This window comes from Stegostoma tigrinum, unplaced genomic scaffold, assembly GCF_030684315.1.
Source record: "Stegostoma tigrinum isolate sSteTig4 unplaced genomic scaffold, sSteTig4.hap1 scaffold_61, whole genome shotgun sequence".
Classification (NCBI taxonomy): Eukaryota; Metazoa; Chordata; class Chondrichthyes; order Orectolobiformes; family Stegostomatidae; genus Stegostoma; species Stegostoma tigrinum.
Window position 1 is genome coordinate 1,665,887 of NW_026728547.1, and position 9,615 is coordinate 1,675,501.

The 9,615-nt window shown below is 45.9% G+C and overlaps 1 long non-coding RNA gene across 1 annotated transcript; it reads right to left on the reverse strand.

The window, feature by feature from the left end:
* Positions 1-7,841: 7,841 nt before the first annotated feature.
* LOC132209008 (uncharacterized) lies at positions 7,842-9,257 on the reverse strand. Its single transcript, XR_009445076.1, has 2 exons — positions 9,194-9,257; positions 7,842-8,719 (listed from the first exon to the last, which is right to left on the reverse strand). It is a non-coding gene; the product is annotated as an uncharacterized LOC132209008 (long non-coding RNA).
* Positions 9,258-9,615: the final 358 nt, after the last annotated feature.

The window sequence follows — 9,615 nt, forward strand, 5'->3', positions numbered from 1 at the left end:
CTATTTCTTTCATCATTTTAAAAGTTGCTATTAGAACACCCCTCATTCTTCGAAGTTTCAGTGAGTGCAATCCTAGTCTCCTCAATCTCTCCCCATACAGCAACATTTTCAATTCTGGAATCATTCTTGTGAAACTCCTTTGCACCCCCTCCAGTGCCAGCACATCCTTTTTGAAGTGAGGAGACTAAAACTGTACAAACTACTCTACATCAAGCTTTACCAGCACCCTATACAACTGGAGCATCCCCTCCCGATTTTTAAACTGCATCACTCGAGCTATAAGGGACACTATTCCATTTGTTGCCTCAATTACCAGCTGCATCTGCAAACATTCTGTGATTCATACACAAGGTTGCCCAGCTCCCTCTGCATAGCAGCATGCTACAATTTTTCACCATTTAAGTAATACTCCATTTTGCCCTAATTGCTACCAAAATGGATAGTCTCACATTTACCATCATTGCACTCCATCTGCAAGACCCTTGTCCATTCACTTCAACTTTGTGTCCATCTGCAGATTTTCATTATCCTCTTTACTCTACCACTCATTTTAGTGTTAAATGTGATCTGTGAACTGTAATAGTACATGGAACAACACAGCGCAGAACAGGCCCTTTGGCCCTCCATGTTGCGCTGACCTGTGAACTAATCTAAGTCCATTCCCCTACACTGTCCCATCAGCATCCATATGCTTATCCAAGGGCTGTTTAAATGCCCTTCATGTGGCTGAGTTAACTTCATTGGCAGGCAGGGCATTCCACCCCCGTACCACTCTCTGAGGAAAGAACTTGCCTCTGACATCTGTCTTAAATCCATCACCCCTCAATGTGTAGCTGTGCCCCCTTGTACCAGCTGAAGTCATCATCGTCGGAAAAAGACTCTCACTGTCCACCCTATCTAATCCACTGATCATCTTGTATGTCTCTACTAAATCCCCTCTCAGCCTCCTTCTCTCCAATGAGAACACACCCAAGTTCCTCAGCCTTTCTTCATAAGACCTTCGCTCCAGACCAGGCAACATCCTGGTAAATCTCCTCTGCACCTGTTGCAACGATCCCACATCCTTCCTGTAATGGAGCGACCATGCAATATTCAAAGCGAGGCTGCACTAGCGTTTTGCAGAGTTGCAGAATGACATCACGTCTCCGCAACTCAATCCCTCTACCAATGCAACCTAAAACACCATCAGACTTCTGAACAGCACTATCAACCTGGGGGGCAGTTTTCAGGAACCTATGTACATGGACACCAAGATCCCTCTGTTCATCTCCACTACCAAGAATCTTTCTGTTGACCCGGTGTCCTGCCTTCCTATTATTCCTCCCAAAGTGAATCACCTCACATTTATCCGTATCAATCTCCATTTGCCACCTTTCGGCCCAATTTTGCAGTTTATCCAAGTCTCCCTTCAACCTGCAACATTCTTCCACAATGTCCACCACTCCATTGTCTTTAGTGTCATCTGCAAACTTACTAACCCATCCACCAATGCCTGCATCCAAGTCATTTATAAAAATGACAACAGCAGTGGTCTCAAAACAGATCCTTGAGACACACCACTAGTAATCAGACTCCAGGCTGAATATTTTCCATCAACCACCACTCATTGCCTTCTTACTGAAAGCTAGTTTCTAATCCAAATGGCTAAATCTCCCTCAATCCCGTGCCTCTGTATTTTCTCCAATAGCCTACCATGGGGAAACTTATCAAAGGCTTTACTCAAGTCCATGTACACCACGCCAACTGCCCGACCCTCATCCACATGATTGGTCACCTTCTCAAAACACTCAATGAAGTTTGTGAGACACGACCTGCCCTTGACAAATCCATGTTGACGATCTCCAATCACATTGTTGCTTTCTAGATGATTATAAATCCTATCTCTTATAATCCTTTCCAAAATTTTTCCTACAACAGACGTAAGGCTCACAGGTCTTTAATTGCCTGGGTCATTCTTACTGCCCCTCTTGAACAAGGGCACAACATTTGCACTTCTCCAGTCCTCTGGTACTAAATCTGTAGACAATGAGGACTCCAAGATCAAGGCCAAAGGCTCCACCACCTCCTCCCTAGCTTCCCAGACAATCCTCGGAAAAATCCCATCAGGCCCAGGGGTTTTATCTACCTTCACACGTTGTCAAATTGATAACACTTCATCCTTACTAACCGTAACCTTTTCAATTCTAGTAGCCTGTAACTCAGTCACCTCCTCTGCAATATTCTCCTGTCGCTCAGTGAAAACAGATGAGAAATATTCATTTAGCACCTCTCCAATCTCCACAGCGTCCACACACAACTTCCCACTTCTGTCTTTGACTGGCCCTTTGCCTAACCCAGTCATCCTCTTATTCCTCACATACCTATCGAAAGCTTTAGGGCTCTCCTTTATTTACCTGCCAATGTCTGCTCATGTACCCTCCTTGCTCTTCTTAACTCTCTCTTTAAATCCTCCCTAGCTAATCTGTAGCTCTCCATCACCTCATCTGAACCATCTGGTCTCGTCACATCAGCCTCCCTCTTCTGCTGAACAAGAGATACAATTTTTTTAGTAAACCACGGTTCCCTTAGCTTATTGCTTCCTCCTTGCCTGACAGGGACGTACCTCTCAAGGACACGCAATATCTGTTCCTTAAACCAGCTCCACAATTCAATTGTCCCCATCCCCTGCATTTTGCACACCCATTCTATGCCTCCTAAGTCTTGCCTAATCGCACTACAAGGGAGGAATGGAGAAGCAGATAGTGAAGGGGACTATCAGAGATTACAGAACAGAACAGAGATAGACTGGAGAGTTGGGCAGATAAATGGCAGATGGAGTTCAATCCAGGCAAATGCGAGGTGATGCATTTTGGAAGATCAAATTCAAGGGCAAACGAAACAGTAAATGGAAAAGTTTTGGGGGAAATTGAAAAACAGAGAGATCTGGGTGTTCAGGTCCATTGTTCCCTGAAAGTGACAATGCAGGTCAATAGGGTGGTCAAGGCGGCATATGGCATGCTTTCCTTCATTGGACAGGGTATTGAGTACAAGAGTTGGCAGGTCATGTTGCAGTTGTATAGGACTGTGGTTCGGCCACATTTAGAGTACTGTGTCCATTACCAAAAGGACGTGGACGAGAGGAGGAAAATTTAGGGGAGATATGCATGGCAAGTTCTTTACACAGAGGTTGGTGGGCACCTGGAACGCATTGCCAGCAGAGGTGGGCAACGCAGGCACATTAGCATCTTTTAAGATATATTTGGACAGGTACACGGACGGGCAGGGAGCAAATGGACACAGACCGTGAGAAAATAGGTGACTGGTCAGACAGAGGATCTTGGTCGGCGCAGGCTTGGAGGGCTGAAGGGCCTGTTCCTGTGCTGTAATTTTCTTTGTTGTTTTGACTGACTGGAGTGAGGGAGGGAGGGTGCGACGGCTGGAGCGAGGGAGGAATGGATGGCTGGAGGGAGGGAGCGAGGACTGACAGGAGGAAGGAATGGATGAATGGAGGGAGGGAGCAGGAGGAGGGGGCGGGGGGTAGGAGGAGGGGGTTGGGGTGAAGGAGGAGGGGCGGGTGGGGAATGGAGGAGGGGGCGGGGAGAGAGGAGGGGAGGAGAGGGGGTGGGTTCGGTGCCAGGCAGCTGTTCAGGCAGGTACCAGAGATAGTGGGAACTGCAGATGCTGGAGAATCCAAGATCTTGGCCTGCTGTGTTCATCCAGTCTCACATTTTATTGTTCAGGCAGGTAGCTGTGCCCAGGAGCCGGGCAAAGAGGCCTTCTCCCACCTCGGATCCCCGCTCCCGGCCAAGGCGGCGCAGGGCCGAGCCACTGAGCAGCGAGCGCTCCAGCAGCCTGGATGCCTGCTCCTCGCCCAGTGGTCATGCTGGAGGCTGTAGGGGTCCGGGATCGTGGTACGCTGATCCCGATGCAGAACAGCTGGGTCCTCAGTCCCCTCCCGGGAAAAGGGTTCCAGACAGTGGACTCGTCACCGAGGCATGGGCGGGGGGGAAAGGCGTGAGTAGGAACAGGAGAGGAAGGGGATTGACTGAGAAGGAGAAAGAGACAGACTGTGTGTGTGAGAGAGAGAATTAGAAATGCAGTCTGATTGCGGATGGGTTGGGTTTAAACAGATTTTTAAACTTTTAAAAAAAAACTCAATGCTGCCTGCTGAGCGGGTGGAGATGCACGGATAGATAAACACACGGCGAGAGTAAGACAGACACAGAGAAAGACAGAGCGCCGGGGGCGGGGGCAGGGGAGAGGGAGAAGTTCACAGGGAGAGACGGAGAGACAGGGGAGAGACAACGGCAGAGACACACACAGAGGGAGGCAGAGACAAGACGAGAGACAGAGAGGAGCGCGCGCACACACACACACATGCACACACAAGAGACAGAGTGAAAGAGAAAGAAAGAGACAGAAGTGCACAGCGAGGTGGCAGAGACAAGACAACAGAGAGAGAGAGAGACATAGACACAGAGTGAGGCACACACAGAGAGATGGAGAGACAGATTGTGTGTGTGGCGAGGGGTGGGTTTGGAGAAAATGGGAGTGGGGAGCGAGGGCGAGAGAGAGAGACACAAAGAGACAAAGACAGAGTCGTAGAGTTGTGCAGCAGGGAAACAGACCCTTCAGTCCAACTCCTCCATGCTGACCAGATATCATAAATGACTAGTTCCATTTGCCAGCATGTTGCCCATATCCCTACAGACCCTTCCTATTCATGTGTCCATGCAGGTGACTTTTAAATACTGTGATTATAATAGCCTCTGGCACTCCTCTGGCAGTTCATTCCATACACAAACTACACTGGGGAGAACACTTTTTCTCTGAGGATGGTAGATGGATTTGGAGCCAAAGAACAGGAAATAACATGACCAACCCAAGGAAACCTAAACACTTGAATAGAAAGCGGGACCGAACACCAGCGCTTCACTGGAGGCTCACTGATGATTTCGCCTGGAATGGTGACGAATCATCTGAAAACTAACCTTCCAGCTCAGTGAGCAATCTTACATCCAAAACCTCAATCCTGAGCTAAAAATCTTCTCAAAACTCGATAATACTTGGCCACTTGATTGACAGATGCATCCTATTTTTTTTAAAAAATAAACTTTTTTTGTTCGATGTATGACTGACTGACCAGTGTTTATTGTCCTTCCTTAACTGAGACTTGGAGAGGAGAGGGGGTGGGTTCGGTGCCAGGCAGCTGTTCAGGCAGGTACCAGAGATAGTGGGAACTGCAGATGCTGGAGAATCCAAGATCTTGGCCTGCTGTGTTCATCCAGTCTCACATTTTATTGTTCAGGCAGGTAGCTGTGCCCAGGAGCCGGGCAAAGAGGCCTTCTCCCACCTCGGATCCCCGCTCCCAATGGTATCAATGTGGACTTCACAAGCTTCAAAATCTCCCCTCCCACCACTGCATCCAAAAACCAGCCCAGCTCGTCCCCACGTTCCTAATCTGCTCTTCCTCTCCCCGATCCCCTCCTCCCAGCTCAAGCCAAACCCCCATTCCTGACCTACTAACCGCTTCCCGCCCCCTTGACCTGTCTGTCCTCCCCAGACTGACCTCTCCCCACCTACACTCACCTCTATTGGCTTCATGTCCGACCCTTTAACTTAAGACCATAAGATATGAGTCTAAGTAGGGCCATTCGACCCATCAAGTCCACTCCGCCATTTAAATCATGGCTCATGGGCATTTCAACTCCACTTCCCAGCACGCTCCCCGTCGCCCTTGATACCTGTGAGATCAAGAATTTGTTGATCTCTGCCTTGAAGGCATCCAACGTCCCGGCCCCCACTGCACTCCGTGGCAATGAATTTCACAAGCCCGCCACTCTCTGTCTTAAGAAAAGTCATCTCATTTCCGTTTTAAATTTACCCCCTCTAATTTTAAGGCTGTGCCCACGGGTGCTAGTCTCCTGGCCTAACAGAAACAACTTCCTAGCGTCCACCCCTTCTAAGCCACACGTTATCTCGTAAGTTTCTATTAGATCTCCCCTCAACCTTCTCAGCTCTAATGAGTACAATCCCAGGATCCTTAGCCATTCGTCGTATGTCAAACCTACCATTCCAGGGATCATCCGTGTGAATCTCCGCTGGACACGCTCCAGGGCTAGTATGTCCTTTCTGAGGTGTGGGGCCCAACATTGGACACGGTATTCTCAATGGGGCCTAACTAGACCTTTATAAAGCCTCAGAAGCACATCACTGCTTCTATATTCCAACCCTCTTGAGGTAAACAACAACATTACATTCGCTTTCTTAATCATGGACTCTACCTGCAAGTTAACTTTTAGAGAATCCTGGACCAAGAATTCCAGATCCCTTTGTACTTCTGCTTTACGAATTTTCTCACCATTTAGAAAATATTCCATGTCTGTATTCTTTTTACCAAAGTGAAAAACCTCACATTTACTCACATTGAATTTCATCAGCCATTTCCTGGAGCACTCTCCTAAACTGTCTCAATCTTACTGCCGCCTCTCCACCTCCTCAGTACTACCTGCCTGTCTACCTATCTTCGTATCATCGGAAAACTTCGCCAGAATGCCCCCAGTCCCTTCATCCAGATCATTAACATATAAGGTGAACAGCAGCGGCCCCACCACTGAACCCTGCGGGACACCAATCGTCACTGGTTGCCATTCTGAAAAAGAGCCCTTAATCCCAACTCTCTGCCTTCTGTCAGACAGCCAATCCTCAATCCAGGCCAGTATCTCACCTCGAACACCATGGGCCCTCACGTTGCTCAGCAGCCTCCTGTGAGACACCTTATCAAAGGCCTGTTGGAAGTCTTGATAGATAACATCCGCTGGGTTTCCCAGGTCTAACATACCTGTTACCTCTTCAAAGAATTCTAACAGGTTTTTCAGGCACGACCTCCCCTGACTAAATCCATGCTGACTTGTTCTAATTTGACCCTGCACTTCCAGGAATTTCGAAATCTCATCCTTGACAATGATTCAAGAATTTTAATCAACTACCGAGGTCAGGCTAATCGGCCTGTAATTTTCCATCTTTTGCCTTGATCCTTTCTTAAACAAGGGAGTTACAACAGCAATTTTCCAATCATCTGGGACTTTCCCTGACTACAGTGACTTTTGAAAGATCATAGCCAAAGCCTCTGCTATTTCCTCAGCCACCTTCCTCAGAACTCTAGGATATAGCCCATCGGGGCCAGGAGATTTATCAATTTTTAGACCTTTTAGCTCTTCTAGCACTTGCTCTTTTGTAATTCCTACCATCCTCAGCTCTGCCCCCTGGCTCTCCCTAATTGTTGGCATATTACTCATGTCTTCCACTGTGAAGACTGACGCAAAGTACTTATTAAGTTCTTCAGCTACTTCCTTATCTCCCACCACTTGCCTTCCAGCATCAATTTGGAGTGGCCCAGTGTCTACTTTTGCCTCACGTTTGTTTCTTATGTATTGAAAGAAGCTGTTACTATGATTTCTGATATGACTAGCTAGCCTACCTTCGTATTTGATCCTCTCCTTCCTTATTGCTTGTCTGTCTCCTCTGCACCTATCTTCCCCTCTATCCATCTTCAATCTGCCTTCCCCTCTCCCTATTTCTTTCAGAGCCCTCTCCTCCTCCCTCTTTTCTGAAGAAGGGTCTAGGCCCGAAACGTCAGCTTTTGTGCTCCTGAGATGCTGCTTGGCCTGCTGTGTTCATCCAGCTCCACACTTTGTAATCTTGGATTCTCCAGCATCTGCACTTCCCATTATCTCTGATGCCAATTGTTTTTATTTTGTGGACAGATGCTATCAATAGCAAACCAAACAAAAGCTTCATTTGTCATTGTCAAAATTGGTAATAGCCCACGAGCTGCAGAGTGAACAAAAAAAAGTTACCCATTTGCTTGTGACTCTCAGATGGATTTCTTTCCGATTTATTTATTCTTTAATGAGACATAGCTGTTGCTGATTGTCCAGCACAAATTGACTTCTTGAACAGCTTCATGTTGCTGTAGACAGGCCCACAATGCTGTTCCAAAAGAGATTACTAATATTGACTCAGGAACAATCATTCATTTCCAAATCAGTTTGAGAGTAGCTTGGAGGTGATTTTTACTGGGATTAGTGCAACCATGTCTGATGTCCTTGACATTGAAGATGAGTTTTCTAAGTCTGGAAAGGCGGGTGTAAGAATAGTTGGAAAAAAATGTGGCAGTGCATCTTGTATATGGACACATTATTGTGTCTTGGAGTTAGTTGTGGAGAGAATGGATACGGTGCCAATCAAGGGGCTGCTTTGGTCTAGACTCAAGATCGTTTCCAGTGTTGTTGGATCTGCACCATCATTGACACACTTCTGACTTGAGAATTGGAGGGCGGCTGCAGGCTTCGGAGTCAGGAGTTTCTACATCAAATCGCAGAGTCGTTTTGCTTTGTTCCTTTGTCTGTTAGTCTGTGGTCCCAAGTGATATCTAAAACCAGGTCATCTTTCTTGTGAGCTTGTTATTCCAAACTTAAAATTTATGTTGAATATCAGATGGAATTTGTTTTATTGACTCCATTCTGCAATCATGTCGATCTGAAAATGTTAACTGCATTAATTAATACTAAGCAGAAACAGACTTTGTAGTAAATGGTTTGACGATTTTCTGTGTCTGGAACATCCCTCTTCCTTCTTGAACGAAGATCGTACCAACCTATGGTACCAAACTGCGAGTCAAACGGACGGGGCTCATAATCTTTAAATTCCTAATCAAAATTAGTGTAATCGTATGGTTCTGTGCAATAAAAGAGAAAGAATAAACAGGTTCCCACAATTTTGCTGATGTTTATGAACAGAATGCACAAATTCAAAAGTTTGCGCTGGCATGTCTGCTTCCTCCAGCCTGTTTAAACTGCTCCATTCAATGTGAAATTTGTGATAAGTTTTAGCACACAGGTCTGTTTCATCTGTGCCACCGCCTTCAGAGTGTATTCAATTCTAATAGACATACATGCTTTCCCCCTTTTCCAGTAATACATTCCTTGAAGAGTTCAATGATATTTGGATGTTAAATCTTATCCTCATATTCTTTAGATTCTCAATCATCACTGAATCTGATGTCACCGCCATTCCATACAGTGTCAAACAGGAGTCAACTGGCATATCCAAATTTTAATTTGAGTTTAGTGCTACACAAATATATTACTTTTTTAAAAATTATATTCAAGTCAACATTAACATTTCATTCCCCGACAGCGGATGAACTTACTTTTAAACTCCAATTTTCCTTCAGTATTAAGAGAGGTGAGCCTTTTTGCAAGCGCCGAAAGTCTCCACCAGTTTAGGCTAAAGCTTGAGGAACTGTAAGTTTCACAAATATGTTCCTATTAAACACTAATTCCTATTGAAGCAGTATTCAGCTACACTTGTTCAACTAGACAGCAGAAATGGTCAAGATTTTAAAAGCGACTAAGTACTTTGAAGAGGAGTCACTCTTTGAATTAAATTCCATGTTGGTGTGTGTGAGTCCATAGGTTCCTCACTCTCAATGAACCATTCAAACTGACATGCAACTACTGAAACACACAGACAAAAAAAACATGAATGTTAACAGTCACTAGGATTTTGAGAGTGATTTGGAACTTGTATTCAATACCTTCTGGGGTAAATCTGTTCCAATCTGGATAGTAC